Genomic DNA, 17,787 nt, shown 5'->3' on the forward strand with positions numbered 1-17,787 from the left:
TGGATACCAGGGTGTACTTGGGGTCCTGTTTCCTACAGAATTACACCCTGCAGCTCCTGGAGCCAACCAGGATTCCATGGAGCTCTCTTACATGCTCAGGCCATTCTGATCCATCCAAAGAGCTGATGTGTTCATGCAACAAAGCTGTCACAGCCATGCTGCAGCACAGAGCTCCACTCATCCCTTTTATGGGAGGCTGGTCTCTTATCCAGTTTCCTTTATCATAAAAGGAGTAATAGCTGTGTGCAACTGAATTTCTCTGCTGTTTTTGTTAGTGGATCAAATTCCTCCCTGAAATAACCAGCTACAGTTCAGCTGAATGAAGGCTATGGTTTCATTTGCATCATTGCATAATTATTTACTTCAGCCTTACCAAATCCTTTGTTTATTTTAAAATTTACATCATACTAAGCAGAAAATAATGTCATGCCCTGGAGCAGAGCAGAAACCATGATGAAGAGAAATAGCAGACACTAAGAATGATGGTCATACACACAGGATTAAGAGTGGAATTTGAGTTCCTATAGGTCAAGATTTACACAAACCACTTGGTCACTGGCCAGTTCTTAACTCATTTTGAGTGTCCTTTTTATTAGCCTTGGAGAGCAGACTTAAAAGCTGTATTAATGAAAAAAACAATTGGCATGATTGAACCAGGCCCTAAATGCTTAGTGTCTGTTGGAATTAGATGAACATTTCCTGTATATTTTGGTACCGTAATGCAGGATTTATGTTTTCTGATCATGTTTTCATTACTTGTTCTTTGAGAGCACTGAGACAATTTGAGTGAATCTTTGTATTTGTAATGGGTCCATCATGTGGGAAAAGATAAATGAACGTGATTCTTGCTGTCCTTATTTGGAGAGATCAGGGATGGATTGGGAAAGTCAAACAAAACCTGTGCAGAACTGGCTCTAGTTCAGCCTGTATTTTCTACACTGCCTACAACTAATATGTTTGTATTTGATTTGGACACTTTGTATTGGTAAAAGGGAGTCAGGCATAAATGAGGCCAACACTATTATTCAGTGTTATTAATGATGTTGTCTACTCTTAGTTCCTCAAAAACTAGAAAACTAATAAATTTTACATATTGGAAAAAAATCACAGATAAATCAAACAAATACATAAATTCTTTAAAGTATTTAATATGTGTTAAGAGGACAGGATGATGAATTCAATATTGAAAACCAATATCAAGTTTACAATTATGTACCATTTATCATCACTGATTGCACAGACAGAGTATTATTGTGGGGAACAGAATGATGCATAAACTAAAACCCTGATTGGTTTTCTAAAAAAAAAAACAAGTTAAAATTCATGTTATGTCTGAAAAGCTTTGTTTTTCTTTTTCAGGCATTATTTTCAATAGTAATTGTTCATTCGGACACAAATGATGCATATTTAATTTCTTGGGCTTTGATATTAACAGTATAATCATTTTCCAGTGTTGGTAACTTGTGCTTTTACAAACACTAGCAGGATTCAGTTTGCTGTTGTTTCCTGAGGCCCAATTTCCCCTTTAAGCAAAAAGAACATATGGAAAATGAAAAAATGGAGAGGAGCTGGTTTTGAATTGGACATGTAGAAGCAAGCAAATGAAAGCAGCAAAATGCTCTTGAAAGGTGAATGGACTTTGAAGAGAAAATGTGTACAAGTGGCTGGTTTTACTCAGCAGATCTTTTCAAAGGGTAAAATTCTGCCTTCCCAAAAGTCAACAGCAGAGCTTGCAGTGACTTCAATGTTTTCAAGCTCCTGTTGCCTGTGTGAAGGACATACCTGCTTACCTTTATGAAAGAGCTGCTCTTCTTTAAACTCCTGTCACCCCAGCTGAGCTCTGGGAGAGGGAAATGAATTCTTCTCTGGCTCACACTTTATCAGCAGAATTATTAAGCAGTTTTCTGTGCAGAGTCACTCTTGTAATACACTCCTAAACTTTTTTCCCCCTTTTTCTTTCAAATTCTTTTCTCATTTTCATGTTGGTGCTCAGGTTTCTTGGGGATAACCAGATATCATTTCACCAAACTGAAGCTGTGCACTCATAACTGAGAGTTATTTTGTCCTTCAGAATCTCAACAACTCAATCTGATTTATGAAAGAATCTGGCTAAGCTTGAAGATTCAGCTGGAGTTTACAGAGTTATAACTCTAGCACAGACTCATTGAGTCAACAATAATAAGAAAGAAGCCAAACTGTCTTTTTTATATATCTTTTTTGTAAACTACACATTTTAAAAACAGAAGCACTGAACTAGAACCAGTGTGCTGCAATCTAGTGCTGTTTGTACTGAATGTCTTTTAGAAGGTGGCTGCATTTAAATAGACACCAAGAAGAAATGAGTGTTCCAGCAGTCAGCCTCAAATGGAGACGCATCCATAGCCACATCCATTGGCATTTACTGACATCTACACCCCTGCAAGCAGACAACCACAGTGCAGAGAATGCCAGAACTTTCCATGGGAAATTACTGAGCTGGGTGGGATTTTATATGAGCAAGAAGAGCGGGGCTGAATGCTTTGCCTGAAATATCTGTCAAAAGTCATACAGCAGAATGTAATATCTTGGGTTTCATTGGTGTCCAGAGAACTCAGAGTTTGACAGGCCACTTCTTTGGAAAGTTTTACAGAGAACACTGAAAGACAAAGAAAAAAGAAATTGTCGCAGCAGGCTTGCTTAATTCATTTTAAGCAGTCTGGTTTAGTCTCTGTGCATTTCTTACCATTTAAAAAGGAAAATCAGGGATGCTAAATAGTTCCTCAAATGGAAACTGGTGACAAAACTGAGTTCTAAACAATGCCATCAGTATAGAGCGACTGGTGGTTTTTAATATTCTTAGACAAACAACAAAACCTAATTATCTTTATTTATTCAATAAATCAAGTTCAAATTTGATCTATTGAATTGTATTAAATATTGAAAATAATTTAATAAACGAACACGATTGCTAATTTATTATTGATATTCATCATTAGGATTTTGGTAAAAAATAATTTAAAACAGGTGGAGAAATATAGTGAGGAATTCACCTCAGGTGCCACTACTACTGCAGAACCTGCTTAGGTTGCCTTAGCCATGGGTGATGAAGAAAAATAGCTTGTGGAGCCAGGGAGGGAGCAGAACTGGGCCTGGAAAAGAGGTAGGGAAGGAGGAACCTCTCCAGCAGCCACTCCAGCACCCAGGGATCCTCCACTGCCCCATGCTGCTGGCTCAGGGGGCTGCTGCAGGCTCTCAGGAATGCTGCAAACCAGCACAGCCAGGCAAGGCAGGGCTGGGAACCTGGGGGCACAAAGGCAGTGCTGGAGTGAAGGAGATTTTTGGGAGGCTGGGAGGTTGCAGGGAGTCCCTTATGGAGCCAATGTACCAATCCTGGCCCAAACAATGTCCTTTTTGAAACACTGCCATCACCTGCAGTCATGCACTGGCACGTGACCAAGAAACACACAGTGCAGGACAAAGGATTTTGGCAGCCTCATATGGACATAAAATACTGTACAATGTGGGGATTCATCGTGTGGCTACGGTGACAAAAAAAAGTTCTATTAATCCTTTTGGTCCTTTATCAAAAAGGGACTTGGTCTTGTGTTTCCTGCACACTGAGATGTTAAAAAAGCAGGATCACAGGCAATATTGTTATTCTAATTAGAATATAATCAGTAATAGCACCTAACACAAGTAGAGCATTTCATCTTGAAAAGCCTGTGCAAGCATAAGATTGCTGGCTAAGAGCTAAGTTAGTGCAGCTGTTCAAATCACCTGTCATGAGCCTTTTGGTCTAATGATTTTAATCATTATGTATTTGTAACTTCTGGTACATCTTTCAGGAAGAAAATGACAACCGTGGGGTGCGACTCATTCCCTGGCTGATGCCTCCCTGAGCATGCAGTGGCACAGAGCCACCCGGGAGCAGCAGCGATGCAGTCGATGTGACAGTGCAAGGGCAGATGCTCTGGACGGTAGAGGATGCTAGAGAAGAGGTAAAATTTCCACGGCGCTTTCCCCCATTAGCATCCCCTGAACCCCGCGTGGTATCGGCTCGAGGCAGCGTCTCCCCGTGCCGGGGCTGCTTTAGGCACTGCGAGCTGCCCGTGCCTGCCCGTGTGTGCCCGCTCCTCCAGCTGCGTGCGTGCCGCTACTTGCAAACCCGGCACCTTGAAATGGGTCCAGAAGTTTGCATGATCTCCCTCTAAGCACATCCGCGGAGTCTGAGAGGTCTCTGCTCGGGAGACCGCGGTGTTTGAGCCGCAGGAGGCAGGGAGCCGTGCTTTCCCCCCATCTCCTGCCTCTGCTGAGCCACCAAGTGTTTCTGCCTCGGCTACAGTTTGCTTCCTCATTCCCACATGTTCGGGCGGCAACCTTGGCATGCCGGGGTGGCAGTCTGATTCTTTGTCCTTCTAGGCTATTGAATGTATTTTAATTGAATCGGGCAGAGGAAAAAACCCCAAAACACATACACAAAGCCCAAGGCATCGGGACTAGAATCCCCCTTCCCCGAAACAACAAACGGTTAAATAAATAACGAGATGCCAAACCAACCATCACCAAACGAATAAGCCAAAAATCAGCGTCAGCGCCGCAGGAAACGGGAAAGTTTCTGCGCTCTGAAGCTGGTACCGCACGTCAAAGCGAGAATCCAGGGGGAGGGGAGCGGAGCGCAGCCTCAGCCCAGCGCCTGCGAGAGCCGGGAATGCGCTGGTGCGCCCAGCCCTGCATCCCGGAGCGACTGCCCGAGAGATGCTGCTGTGACTTGGTTCTGCGCCGGGAAAAGAACGGCTCCGAGCCCCCTCCCCCGTCTCCTCCCGCCCTCCTCTTCCTTCCCCCTCCCCCGGGTCCTGCGGGGAGGCGGGTTTAAGGTGGGTCGTGTGGCCGCGGTAACTTTCCTAACAGAGCCAAAGAGGCGCCCGGAGTCCCCCGCAGCAGCATCGCCCGCCCGTCCTGGGCAGCGGCACCGGCGCGGTGCCCCCGTGCGAGCGGCCCCGGCTCGGCCGAGGCTGCTCGGGCTCCGCTCGCCGCCTCTCGCCGCCGTCCCTCGCCGCAGCCCCGCGGAGCCGGACCCGGGTCCCGCCGAGGTAGGTGCGAGTCGGGACAAGCGCTGGGCGCTGCCGGGGACGCGGCACCGGAGCCCCGTGCCCGCAGCTGCGGCTCCCCACGCCCCGTTTGTTCCTGGCGCTGCTGCGGGGCAAGGAGCATCCTCTGCACCCCCGGCTGCCAGGGACGGAGCCCCTGCCCTGCTCCTCCTGGAACTGCCCAGGCAGCCAGGACGAGCCGGGGGGAGGCAGTCTCTCTCCGGTCCCTTGCCTCAATCTTTGCATTCTCGTTGATGCTTTTGGAAGTGCTGAGCTAGGAGATGTGTGCGTGGGTGAGATCTTACGGCTTTATTAGGACTCTCCCCTATCAGCGCTCCTCTCAGAAGCGGCTTCCTGCCCCCCGCGTGGTTTACTGGGGTGTTGTATCGGCACGAACTTTCTTCTGCTTGCAGGAGACGGGTTTGGTCCCCTCGTGTCCCCGCGTGTCCCCGTCCTCGGGCTGCTGCGCTGCGCGGGCGAGCGGACTCGGGCTGGCGCTCGCTGCTCGGATTGTAGTGGCTGTAGTGGCTTCCCCTGCGTGTACTTGCCGGGGCTCCTGGTGGGAGAAGGTGTTTGGGGCACGGAGAAGTTGTAGGATGCGGTGTGTAAGCGACACCTGCGTTTCTAGAGCCTGGCGAGGGGGTGGAATCTCACTCTCACTGGTGCTGCTCGCTGCTGCCAAACATTGCCTTCTTTTGCCTAGGCAGGGCTCTGGCCACGCTGCCAGATGGTTCCTAACAAAGAGAGAAGTTTGGCAGTGTCAGGACATGGGCCCGCAGGGACCGCGCGCAGCTCTGGCGCCTGTGCTTGTCTGTGCCGGGCACCCAGCGCTAGCACGGGGCACCCGACTGACCCAGAGCCGCGGGCAGGGCATCCGTAGTTGGGAACCCAAGGCAGCCATCGCTCCTCGGTAAATAAATCTCCCGTGATCACTGTGATCACTGCACACTGGGCTGAGCCCATCCTCCCTCCCCACAGGAAGAAAGTCCGGAGTTAACTAAAAGGAGGGCTACAATTCATGTCTTTATTGCCCCCTGACTTAGAACAGAAGTATGTAACACATAAATTAGTGAGAATGGAGCAGCCTGTGTGCCTTCCACGACCTGTCAGATGGGGGAGATCCCACCCCCTGTCATGCTCAGTCCTGTATTTTGTAATAGAAATCTCAGGTTAAGTGGCTGGACATTGTATCTCAATTTCACATCATTGGGCTAAGGAAATCTGAGAAGATCTATGCTGGGATATTCAAGTCTGAGTCAGAATCCTTCCCATGCTTAGATGTCTCCTAGAGTCCATCCAGAGCTTTGCTGTCCCTCTTGCTGTTTGGACCTTCCTCCCATGTCTACTTTGTAATAAAATCCCACAAATTTTCCTTCTCAGAGTAGTTAGTGCCTGGTGGATGGATTCTTTCAGGTCCATTGCCTTGGTTATAGTGCTGCTAAATAAAGGTGACCAAACCGACTGAACAGCCTCACCACAGGGCTGGATTTTAGCCAATCTTTTACAGAGCACAGATCTGTTCTTGTTTATGAACAAGTTGATGTTCATGGGCCCTGCTCTGGAGTCTCTTAAAGTTGGTGTGGGACACCTGAAATTGTCTTTGATGAGGTTAATAAATGCTAATAAGCTTGTGTGAAATATGTTTGCAAAATCAGTTTCAAGGCTTATTTGTCAGTAACAACCTCTGGAGGCTTCTTCAGTGTTTAAACTCTTAAGTTCAGTTTCATTGCTGCTTCTTGTTGATACCTGAGTAAATTGGTTACAGAATTGCAAGAGTTTTATGGTGAAAGTGTTTCAACATATGAAACATCGAAATGGTCATGTGGCCATGATCTGTTTTTTGAACAGTCTCAGTATTGTCTTTATTTCCAGTCTCTTCCAGTCACCTACTTAAAAAAATTCTGTCATTTTAGTTAAAAAATCCCAATTGGCTGCTGTTAAATACTTACTAGTAGGCTGCATTACGTTGCTCCAGCTTTTTACTTATGAAAAAGGCCTAATTTGATCTCTTGGTTTTTTTTAAAGTTAAATATAAATTAATTGTCCAAAGAATCAAACAGAAGCCAACAGTCCCTTTTAAGAAGTCCCATATTTACTGTGAGTGAGGCACTCAGCTATTTTCACTTTGAACAATCCATCGTGCTTTAAACACCAGGCAGCAGAATTAATATTTAAGCAAATGCATACGGCAAAACTATAAATCACTGAAAACAGATAATTATATTGGAGCTGTGAAAATACCTTCGAGTACAGTCTGAAATAGCATAAACTATTTCTCTCTAGCGTGATCACAATTCTTGCAAACCTTTTATCCTTGTATGTGAAATCATTTCTAATTCTGTGTTCCCGCAAAGCATGTGCTTGGTTATTGTTTTCAAAACCATGTGGTTTGGGTTACTATTTGAATATAATATTTATGATACTACTTTGGTTGTTCAGCTTAAAAAGGGAAGTGCTGCATACCAGTGCATATTAAAAAGCTTCCGTGTAATTACTACTTTTTGCAGTACTGCTGTGCAAATCTCTGGGTCGGGAATTTAAATGGAGATTTTACAGAGTTCACAGTTACTTTATATAAAAGCCATAAGTCTCCTTCTAGAAACATGGGGGCTGCAGGCACTGGGGAGTGTGGAGTGTGGTGCCTGCACTGGTTTTTACCTTTTTCTTATTGCAGCATCTGTGCTTGCCATTGGCCTTTGTGTACTCCCAGGTGCATGGAGTGTGGTGGGCTCCCCCAAACCATCATCTGTTGGTCCCCTTTGGGTCCGAATTACCTATTCACACATTTACTGTCATATTGTCATCTTATCCAAATATGTCTGTTCTGCTTGCACCTCACAGAGGAGTGCATGAATGGAAGGCACTTCCACTGCCCCTCTCTGCCTTGCCTATCCATGCAAAGGAACCTGTGAGGCTGCAAGAGGCAGAATCTGTTGCCAATTCAAAGCCAAAGTCCCTGGGAGGTTCTTCAGGGATGGTGATGGACCTAAGACCATGCCGTAGATGCCTGTAGGATTCAGGTCTCACAATCCCCTTACATTCCCCAGGGTATCCTGCCTGGTCTCCAGCTGCTGCTCCGCCAGAATTCCATTGTCCTGGGAGACACTCATTGGATCTGGTGCTCAATGCAGACATCTTGGTTTTCCTCATGTGTCCCAAATAGCGCTTGGGATCCCTGTAAAGCCACAGCATCCGACCCTGACTATCTCACATGGTTCAAAAAATGGCTAATAGTAAAACCCTGAATCAATGACATAGTTACAATTACCATTGTGAATAAATGAGTTCCCCCAGAAAGGCTGTTCAGGCATTAATGGAAAAGATAGAAAAAATTCCCTTTCATTGTTCTATGCCGTGCAGACTGACCATGCTTCCAGATCCACCCGTATGCTCCTCTGCACAAAACTGATTGAAACCTCAGTGGAGAAGTTCTGTATGTTAAAGAGTGAGACATGAAAAAGCTTGTAGAAAATTAAAAGAGCCAGTCTCAGAGGAGACAAATCCCAGACAGAATCAGTTTGAGATTGCCAGAAGAGTTCAGCCACATGACACTTCTCTGTGAGTCCTGTGAGTAATGTGCAATCGATGTGCGCAGGTAGAGAGGAGGAATTTTGTTTAAGAGTTTGTAGAATGTGACCGTTACCTTATGAATTACAGCTAAAGTACCAAATTCATGAAGAGACAATATCCCACACTGCTGTGAAGATCAGACTCAGTAGCTGTGAGAGTGGGTGCAGCCCAGAGAATCTGAGGCGTTCAGTCAAGATGACCAAACACAAGTGCAGAATTCTCCAGGATGAGTGTGTTTACAAACACTTGGATCTGACCAGTAGAGCTCAGCCCTCCAGGCAGGTTCTCTAGGCTGGCTGCTGCTCTAAAGGGAAGCTATTGAAATTTGTATGAAAGCTTCTTTGTGAGCGAGGCAGAGAGGTACAAGATGAAGGTCACCACTTAGCCCGCTCACAGAAATGCAGCGGGAATGAAGAGCTCACCCAACTCACACCAGATTGCAAACAAGAGCAGAACTTTAGGGCTCACTTCTCCCTTTGCAGTAAGAACTAGCGCTGAGAATTGCTCCTGGCACCAGCTCGAGAACAAAGGCTAATGAATGAATGAATAGGCACGAGGCTGCAATGAGATTCACTGCTAAACATGTGCTCTGCCTGGAGGAGGAGTAAGAGAGTAGCTGAGAGAAAATAGTTCTGTGCTCTAACTTCACCTAGTTCATTTTCCAGTTCTTTTTTCACCAAAAACATTTCATAAGGGCTAATAGTCACTCCGAAAAATATTTTAAAGGGTCAAAAAGGCACCATAAAACTTGTCAGAATATGACAGCTGACAGGTTGCCCAAGTGAGGAGTTTGTAAACAAGTTCTTGTGTTGGTTTTTTTTTTTTTTTTGCTTGGTTTGTCTTTTTTTATTATTTCGATATTTAACTGGTAGATATAAGTGGAAATAGGTTCAGGTTCTCCTAAGCTCAGATATTCAGAGGTTTTACTTAGCCTTTTATCTTGGATTCCTTGTTAAGATCTAGACCTTTGCTAACCTCCTGCTTTATCACAAGTCTTACAGAACTTAATTTTTTGCAAGGTTTATGGAGTGTTGTGAACTCATGAAAATCTGATTTCTCTGGAACACAGATAGGAGGAAAATGCTATAGAGAAATGATCAGGTGGAGTATTGGAATTCACTGTGGCCTCCTAAAGGGGCCAAACCAGGAAGGGAAATTAACAGCTTTAAAGCTTTTTAAAGAGCTTTAAAGTTAAAGGATGTAACCTATTTCTGTAGATTGCAGGGATGGATAAGGTGTTTTGGGAGCATATCCTACTTTTTTTATATGTTTGAGTCTTTAACACTCACATCTGGTTTTGAGACAATTACTTGAATAGTAAAAACTATTGTTTGGATGTTGCTGTTTTAAGAGCCTTTAAAGCTTTGTAGAGGTTTTGATACAAATATTTTTTTACCAGTATAAAACATGGAGGTGCACTGATATAAATCCAGTGTAAGCATGAGGAGAATCAAGTTCTTTATCATGCTTTTAAAATCTACCAAGTGAGGGAAGCATGGATGATTTGTAAGTAGTCAACTGGCATATGGTACCATTATGATAACATCATGTTCACAGCACTTTCCAGATTGATATACAACCTTTCTAAAATAAGCTCTGCAGAAAAATAAAGAAGAATGTAAAGTCATTTAGCAGCCAGCACGCTGTTGGCACAGCACAGGACACTGGGAGGTGACTTCTCTGACACTCAGTGTGTCACATGAGTTGTGCATCGCAGTCTGGTACCTCCTGACAGGCAGCCACTGCACAAAGTGCCCCTGCCCGGGTGCTGGGGCTGGACCCTGCTCTCTGGTTGCTTTCCTTGTCATTCCACAGCCCTGGCCAGCTCGTGGCATTAGCACAAGCTATGGGATTTGTTTCTCAGGAGGAAGTCCAGAGTTAAGGCCTTTGTTGGCCGTGGGAAGAGAGAGGCTGGGGTTACCTGGGGATGGAGACTGAATTATCCCCTAGTTCTGGATGGAAATATCCAGACTGAGATGGGAACTGTCTCACTGACCTGCTGTGTCATTTATAGTTCTCGAGGAACAGGAAAACCATCAATATTCTCAGAAGCAGGAGCCTTGACAAGACAAACTGCAGCAATGTTTCACTTTTCAAAGGGCTTTTATCTACTTGCCACAGCTAGCTTAATTCTGTTAAAGAATTAAGACAATAATACTTTATTGTAGCATAAATTTTACTTTTGTTTGCCTTCATTTAAATGCACAAGTTGTAAATATCATTTTAAAGAAGTGCTGGCTGATTAATTTGAACTTGTATTAACTTCTGTGACTTAAAATGGATATGGCAAATCAAAACCATTAAAGTCATAGCACCTTCCATTCCTCAGACTGAGGAAAAATATCTGATGTAGCAATATTCTTCACCCCTTCTCCACTTCTAATTTCTTTTTTCTTGCATATTCCACGTAGACATCTTAGCAACCAAACAGGACCAGTCAGTTATTTTATAGACACAATTCAAGCATCAGAAAATGTAATTCTTGGTGTTCTTATGCAATGTTTTCACCAAACACCATGTGAGCAGTCATGCCCTGAAACTCCAAGGAGAGAGGAGTTCTATGCCTGTATTTATTTGCAAAGGTTTGGGTTTTTGGAGGCTTGTTTTGGCAGGGGATGTCACCTTTAGGATGAGTTGCCTTCTGGACATGACACCTGCCCCCCTCCTCCATGGAAATCTGGGAAATCCAGGTAGTCCTTGGCAGGCTGCTGGTCCTGACCAGGCCAGGCACCCAAATTTTGTACTTCAATTTGGAGAGATGGATCCCACCCTTCCATAATACTGCCTGCTTTTCATTTTACTTGTGAAGAAAGACTAAAAACTTTATGGTAAATGAATGAATGAACAAATTTGAAAATTATCATTTGTAACTCTGAGCTTCAGTTTAGACATGATGAGTTTTGATAGCTGTAGTGTTCCAGAATGACAGAGCTGAGCATATAGAAAGCAGGAGCAATGCTTTTGCTGTTTTTCTGTAAGCTTTCCCTGATGATTTTTGGATGTAGCCCTAACTAATGGAGGTAATCTTTCAGCTGGAAATGTCATTGCACTGAGTTATGTTGAACTTATTTTGAGGAGCAAAGTACAGTAACTGCAGTCACTGACCAGAACTACTGGTAATAACTTTGCCAGAACACTGCAAAGTACTTGAAAATTAAATACTCCAACAAATCAGTTTTCTCTGGTGGTGGTGAATGTAAATAACCTCAGGAAGTCCTTTTGGGTTGGATTCTTTAGTGCCATTATAGTGTCTCAAATGATGTGTTATATGTTGGGCAGGGAAGACATCAGTAGCCTATAGGATGTGTTAATAGTAATTGAGGATTGATTAGATGGAGTCTGTGCAGTGAGGGCTACTGGGAATGTCACCAAAATGACAAGAGTAGTGAATTACATTTATTAAATTATATTTATTATAATTTATTTATATAATTTATTAAATTATATTTACAAAATATTCATTTATAATAAATAATGCTGGTCAAATATACAGAAAGATTTGTGAGCTGCACATGGAAGGAGACTCATTTGCAGTGCCTGTTGCAGGAGAGGATCCATCCACTTGTTACCCAGCACTGGGTTATGAATGCTGCAGGGCAGAAATTGTGATTTATGGGAACTGAGGTCTGTGCAATGACAAAATACCATCTGCTGCTTGTGGTCAGAAGGTAGCAAATGAGTGAATGCAGTAGGTGTTCTTAACAGTTGAGGCAGATGCTACATCCATTCCAATCCACAGGAATCTGGAAAGTTTTATTTTTCTTACTCTATTTTGATTTATATTGTACCACTCTGGCTCATGAAGATGTAAGTGAAATTTATTTCTCAAAATATGTTCCGTGGGATTGTTTGTGGATGATCTGAGCCCAGCCTGGAAACTCAGCTTGTTCCTCTTGCTCTGATCTGTAAGATGCAAAAAATGTGGGAAATCTGAGTAAGGGGCAAACGATGTTAAACAGAAAGGCAATGGGAAATAGCCTGGCAGGCAGAGGTGTGTGGGCAGGAAGGACACAGAAAGCCACTTATATATAGAAAAAAGTGAGAAAAAGAAACACAATTCAGAAAATAAACAAGAAGGGACAAAGAGACAACTAAATAAAATTCAGTAACAGATTAAAGGCTCACTCAGAATCACTGACTTGAGAATGTGAAGTGAGGAATCAGATCTGTGTATGCTGTGCAAAAGCCTTTTGCCTGACAGAAAGAGAGAGAAATAATTAGCAGGATGCTGCTGCACTGAGTAGTGTCCAGCATCTAACACTGATGCTTTCTAGACAATCCAAGCATCCTCCCAATTTTTTGCAAATGGGTTTTCCCCCTGCTCTCCTATGGTCCTGCAGGTCTTTTGCCTTATTCCCCCAGCCTCCTTTTAGGCTTTCTTAAGGATTAAGTTTCCCACTTGAGGGACAGCTTGGTAGAGCATTAACCAGAGGAGAATTTTAGGGTCTGTGTTCCCCTTGTAGTACAGAGCTAAGGTTGGGGTTTTCTTTTGCATGCAGGCATTGAAAGGCAGGAGATGTACTTAAAATAATGTGCACTGGAAACTGAATATAAACTCGTAGCTCTGTTGACTTTTGTAAGAGAAACATGTTTGCACAGGTGCTGTGAACGGAGCAGGCTCTGGGGCTCACACCCAGCCCAGCAATGAGCAGGCTGCTGAAGGGGAATATCCTCAGCTTGCAGAGGTGCTGCTGACATAGCCTGGTGTATTTAGCCAAAGGGATATGGAAATGTGGGCTCTGATTGTTCTGTGCCACTGAACTGTGCTCAAAGCAGCACCCAGAGAGGGAAGGGCTGGTGTGTCTGGGCTGCTTTTCCTCCTGCTGATGGAACATGGGCTCAGTTTGGCCATTGCTTGGTTTTGCCATTGCCAACAGGCAGCACAATGCCTGGATTAGTGCTGGATTTACTTCAGTGGATCCATTTGGGAACCATGGAATCATAGAATATCCTGAATTAGAAGGGACCCACAAGGATAATTGAAGTCTGGCTCCTGGCCCTGCACAGGGCACCCCAAGAATCCCCCATGCTCCTGAGGTCTTTGACTCTCTTTACAGAAAAGTTACTTTTTCAAATTTAAAAGCATCTTCTTCCCATATTTCATGGTGCTTGCATACCACTTAATTGTTCCACTGGGTGGCAAAAATAAGAAGTGCTGTGAAGTCTTCAGTCCTGCATCAGAGCTCTGGAGAAGAAATGGTGCAAATCAGTGTGCATAAAAATAGCCCTGTTAGGAGGGAGGGGTGAGCTTGACTCCTTGTGTGTGAGGGTGAGCACATCTGCTCTCCTGAATCATCCTGGGGAGCAGTGTGAGGAATGCAGCCTTTAGAAGTTGTGTCACTTCAGGTAACACAGGCAGAAAGATGTTTGAGCAGATGTGGTCCCTGCTCAGGCCACCTGACCCAGCCAGGAGAGAGCAGAGCTGCAGTGTTTGCATTTCACACTGAACCCCAGCTGCCAGCTGGACTCTTCCCAGCTAAAATCTTGGACATCTGTGTAGGAATTCAAAGAAGTCTTGTGTTGCATGTTGCCTGTCATACAAGAAAAAACCAACTTTGATACAAGTATTTTCTTATATTAGCATAGTAGCTTGTCATTCACTATGTAGGAATTAATAAGGAACAAAAAATTCTTCTTGTCTAACTAAAGCTAATTATTGTAAGGGATGGGAAACTGAGGAGTTTGAAACTAGGATAAGGTGGTCTTGTGCCATTCCCCTTCCTACTGTAATATTTTCAATTGCACATGAGATTTCAATCCATACAATGTAAGCCAACAATATACCCTGTGTGGCTCACTGGTGTGTTTAACACACTTTATCAGTTTGCTGTGTGAAGGACAACACTTTTGGTTGTTTAAAGCCTCTCTCAAACTGAGTTTCAAACCAAGTCCATGATGGTGGGAAGTGCTGGCAGCTGAGATATTCAACTGCACTGAAGCCTTGTGTTCTTTGAAGATGAGATTTTTAGAGATATGTGGGACAGTGAGTATTTAAGGACACGCAGTTTCTATACATAAAATATGGAGGCCTTCATTCTGCTTGAGACCCCTGAGCACTTTAGTAAATTTGATATTAAGTAAGAAATGTTACAACAAATGTTGTTTATTTGATAAACCTAGTGCCAGAAAAAGTGATGTGTTACAGGACCAGGAAAGGAGGAGCCTGTCCTTGGCTGTGCCAAAGGCTGCCTAATACCACTGCCTTCCATTTTTTGGGCATTCTAATGCTCCTGATATTTTTTTAAATCTTAACATATTTGTAGAGTGCTCCAAGATCCTGTGCAAAGTTCTTGGGAGCACTGTAGGCATCCCTGGGCAAATTAGTCCTGCATTAGCTATAGATCAGTCTGCTCTGCTCATTTCTCTTAATTTTATGGAGGTGACTGCTGCCAGTTGCTGCTAAGTCCAAAGCCAAGTAGTTCTGTTCCAGTTTGTTGCTGTATTTTGTGCATTATTGGATGATCATTGCTTAATTTCAGAAGACCTGATTGTTTTCTCAGCTATCTGAATTCTGCTTGAAAATAGAACTTGATACGTAAACAAATTTTTCTTCTCTGATAAAATCAAATTGGATTTCCCTTTTAATTTCTAATCAAGCAGAAGCTTTCATAGAAAAAAAATATTGTGAGCAGGAGAAACACTTCCAAGAAACTATTTAATCTTAGATCATCTGTAGCAGCATTGATTCCACTCAAAATGCCCAGAAGATGAACACAAACACAAAATAATTCTAATTATTTAAAATATTGCTTGCTGTGATAGAACTGTGAGATACACACATCTCTTTTCCTCAGCTGGGACAGGATCTGGTTTTGAGCCACTGTTTGATGTCAGGTGTCTGCTGCTTCAGCTTTTCTAACACTTGTAAGTCATTAACAGCCTCACTGAAAACCAGCTGAAGTTAATGAGTGTATTTCAAAGGACTCAGGATTTGGACCTAAATAAAGAGGCACTATGCTGGTAAATGCTGCTCAGTGTCATTAAAATATATATAAATTAAGTAAGATTCTGTTGCCTAATTTAGAAACCAAAACACAACCCAAACTGTCCCCTCAAAGTGAAACAACTTGTTTTAAAAAGCAGCATATAATGGAACTCCTAAATGCATTTCTAAATATGTAAATTCTGTTAAAGTCACATTTATGTTCCCTTAGTCAAGCCACTTCCTCATGATATGTGCTGTGCTAATCAATATCCAAATAGAAAGAAATTGAACTTGCAAATGATGAGGCACTCCTTGGGTTTCTCCACTTGCTCCCTAAAGCTTCACATCAAACACAGTAGACAAATCTTCACATCTAAATAATTCATCTGCAAATGGTGGGAACAAGAGGAGAGGAATAAAAAGACAATGTTGTTCCATGCTAAAATACAATAATGCATTAAAATTAATCAATTTCCTCCTGCTGGGGAACAATCATTTAGAAAACATTTTAATTACCAAAACTGAATAATGGGATCAGTGTTTTTGAGAAGGTTGGATTCACCCTACTGAGCACTGGAGAATCCTCTTCACAGGAGCCCATAAAAATATTGCTGTTTTCAAGTTGTTGCTTTCAATCATGATACTTCTGGGGAGAAATTGGATTTTTTCACAGCAGCTTTTAAGGAAAACGTGGAGTGGACAGCAGGCCTGTGTTAACTGTTCTGTGCCCAGAGCTTGCCTTGCTTGTGCTCCTGTATTTCTATTTCTTTTGGATGAGAATTTATTGTGCATTGCTTAATACATATCTAAAATCAAACGGTCAAGCCAAAAAGTTTGGCTGCAACAACAGCCAGTGTTGTGAAGTTGTAAAAATACCATTCTTGTATCTATATTCAGCCTCACAAGGAAGGAAATGTGCAGGAACCAACCAGTCCAGTCCCTTGTCTTGGCTGACAGTGGTGTTCCAGGAGAGTGGTCATGGTTATTCCATTAGGGATAATGACATTGAACTTCAGAATTTGCCATGGAAGAACCTGCTTTTCCCTCTGATGCAGGAGGGTCTGGGTCTTCAGCTCTGACCTCCTGGGCATTTTTCAGAGATCTGAATGTTAGAGACATGAGTCACTCATTTTAGAACATCTGGTGACTCCCAAGGAATAGCCACTACCTGGCCATCTGGGAAAGCTGGAGGAGACTGTAACAGAAAATGTGATTGTAGCAGTAGTTGCTGCCCATAGATGGGGTATTTTTGTCTAAAACAGTTTATGCCACTTATATTTTTTCCCTATCAAACTGTGGAAGTTTGGCTTTGCCATAAACATGGCATGGCAGGCACAGAGTCACATTTACCAACCCTAACCCTAACCCTAACCATTACCAGAGTCACATTTACCAACCCTAACCCTAACCATTACCAGAGTCACATTTACCAACCCTAACCCTAACCCTAACCATTACCAGAGTCACATTTACCAACCCTAACCCTAACCATTACCAGAGTCACATTTACCAACCCTAACCCTAACCCTAACCATTACCAGAGTCACATTTACCAACCCTAACCCTAACTATTACCAGAGTCACATTTACCAACCCTAACCCTAACCCTAACCATTACCAGAGTCACATTTACCAGCCTTAACCCTAACCCTAGCCATTACCAGAGTCACATTTACCAACCCTAACCCTAACCATTACCAGAGTCACATTTACCAACCCTAACCCTAACTCTAACCATTACCAGAGTCACATTTACCAACCCTAACCCTAACCATTACCAGAGTCACATTTACCAACAGGTGCCCAGAGAAGCCGTGGCTGCCCTGGAAGTGCCCCAGGCCAGGCTGGGGCACTTGGAGCAGCCTGGGATAGTGGAAGGTGTCCCTGCCCCGGACAGGATGGGCTTCAAGGTCTCTTCCCACCCAAACCATTCCAGGATTCTCTGATGTGATTCTATGAAGTCCCACAGCTGAGGGGATGGGAAGGATCTCAAGGAATCCATTTCACAGGAAGGTGACAGAAAATTGTGCATGGGGTGTTTGACGTCAGAGTGGGTGAGAACTGGGATTAGAGTCAGTGCCACTCGTGGGAGGGGCACAGGGCTTGGCAGGGCTGTCCTGGAGCTTTTATTCCACAGCTGAGGACACTGGGCAGCAAAATGATGAAATAAAGGGTACCTGGGTACCTGCTGAAGATTGAGTCACCTGAAGGATGAGTTTGCTGAAG

The 17,787-nt window shown here is 43.6% G+C and overlaps 1 protein-coding gene across 6 annotated transcripts in view; it reads left to right on the forward strand.

Moving 5' to 3' along the window:
* The first annotated feature begins 4,616 nt into the window (after positions 1-4,616).
* MEGF11 (multiple EGF like domains 11) overlaps positions 4,617-17,787 on the forward strand; it is a 254,466-nt gene continuing 241,295 nt past the window's right edge. For 4 of the 6 annotated variants that reach the window (XM_077185612.1, XM_077185615.1, XM_054641787.2 and 1 more), the window contains exon 1: positions 4,860-5,069. The gene's annotated coding sequence lies outside the window, so the exon portion shown is untranslated. The other 2 variants (XM_077185613.1, XM_054641786.2) reach the window with 2 other exon arrangements.

The sequence above is a fragment of the Agelaius phoeniceus genome, chromosome 13 (assembly GCF_051311805.1).
Source record: "Agelaius phoeniceus isolate bAgePho1 chromosome 13, bAgePho1.hap1, whole genome shotgun sequence".
NCBI classification, from domain to species: domain Eukaryota; kingdom Metazoa; phylum Chordata; class Aves; order Passeriformes; family Icteridae; genus Agelaius; species Agelaius phoeniceus.